General features: G+C 35.8%; 1 protein-coding gene across 1 annotated transcript in view; it reads right to left on the reverse strand.

Annotated features, from left to right (window-relative positions):
- The window catches only part of DEUP1 (deuterosome assembly protein 1), a 112,580-nt gene that overhangs the window by 109,892 nt on the left and 924 nt on the right, over window positions 1-1,764 (reverse strand). The window lies entirely within an intron of this gene.

Raw genomic sequence — 1,764 nt, forward strand, 5'->3', positions numbered from 1 at the left:
ATTTTAACAATCAGGAACTAGAAATCCAGAATACTTCAAGAGAATCTTGTAGATGAGGGAGGTAAAGGTCAAGGTGTATGAAGCTTGACAGAGATCAATGTTACACTTAAAAATCGAGAAAGCAAGAGAAAAATATTATTCATAATTCTTTTCTAAAAAGTAAATTAACAATGCATAAAACAAGTTGTAGAACTTCTACAAGACAGAGAGGATCAAAAAGGTAGACCGGACTTACAGAAGGTGGGAAAACAAAACAGGGTCAAAACAAGAATGAATTTGAAAGGCCATAAAAGCCTGATTTTAATGGTAAAGGCTTTCCAGTGGAAGCGTGTGCTATTTGCCAGAGACACAGCCCATGTGGCATTAAACCAGGGAGGAAACCGGGCATAAAAAAGGACAGTCTAGGCTCACATGAACACAAAGGAAACAAGGGTGACAACGTTACTATCAGACAAAGGAAAAGGTGAGCCAGTGCGAGGGATTTTAAATGCTACCTCAGATAACACACTAAGAGGATATACTAGCCATATACCTGGAAATACTGAAACATGCTGAACAAACATTGCATGCAACATGAGAGAAGGTTTCAGAAAGCCTATAGTAAAATTGAATGAAAAGGTGGGGACTTTTCCCCCTGAACATTTTAAAGCCTCTCTTACAAAAAGAATGGGAGGAAATGACAATCACAGTGAAGATCTTTCTTCAAATTTGACAAATCAGACAAAAGGACCCCCCAAATAACAAACAAATTGGATTTGAATAGCATACTTTTGAAATAGTAATAACAGGAACAATTAAACAACTCAATTATATATGTATAACTTTTTAAACCTGTTCCTTCAACTAATAGACCATATACACTTGTTTTCAAATGCCGAAAGGAGAAAAGTTGATTATGGAACAGATGACAAGAATACAGGGTGGTAGGTGTGGGTTAGAGTCTAATAAGGAATCTCAATGCTATCCAGTAGATTCAGGTTCAATTGGGTTACACATTGAGTTGTTGCTAATCACAAGGCTAGCAGTTCTAAACCACCAACCCCTCTATGGGAGAAAGATGAGGCTTTCTACTCTTGTAAAGAGTTAGTCTCAGAAACCCACAGGAGCAGTTCTCCTCTGTCCTATAGGGTCACTGTGAATGATGAAAAGATCATTAAATTTCCTTAGAAAATGCATCTTCTAAATATCTCTTGGGCCAAAGAGGAAATCAAACTTTAAATCTGGGATTCTTTACAGAACAGGAAGGGAAAGATTAACCCATGGCAGGGAGCACATCTGTGCATAGGAGAGATTTTAGCTTTAAATGCTTTTATTGTTTAAAGAAATTATGAAAATAATGAAACCCAAACATTCCACTCAAAAACCAGAACAAGAAAAATAAAGTAAACCATAAAAAGGGGAAAGTAATAAAGAACAGAAATTCATTAAGAAAAAAAATATGACAAAGCAAAACAAAATCTAAAAGGCTGTGTAAAACGACCAATAAAACATATTGTTTATTCACTCTACAATTACGTTTTCTGTTCTGGACACACACTCTTAAAAACAAACGAAAAGGACAAACTCACATAAGTATGACTGTGTCGATTAGGAGTTTGGGTTCATTTTTATGGCACAAATACAAACACCTATAATTGGGAGAAATCATGGATATTAAAAGCAAACCCTGTTATAACAGCCATTGCAAAGAATAATGATCCATCAACAATTTCTTGTGTAAAAGCCCTGTATGTTTTAAGTCCGCTCTATCTGGGACTCTCTTTA

The sequence above is a fragment of the Echinops telfairi genome, unplaced genomic scaffold, assembly GCF_000313985.2.
Source record: "Echinops telfairi isolate 266 unplaced genomic scaffold, ASM31398v2 ScPeMD7_1713;HRSCAF=2227, whole genome shotgun sequence".
Taxonomy (NCBI): domain Eukaryota; kingdom Metazoa; phylum Chordata; class Mammalia; order Afrosoricida; family Tenrecidae; genus Echinops; species Echinops telfairi.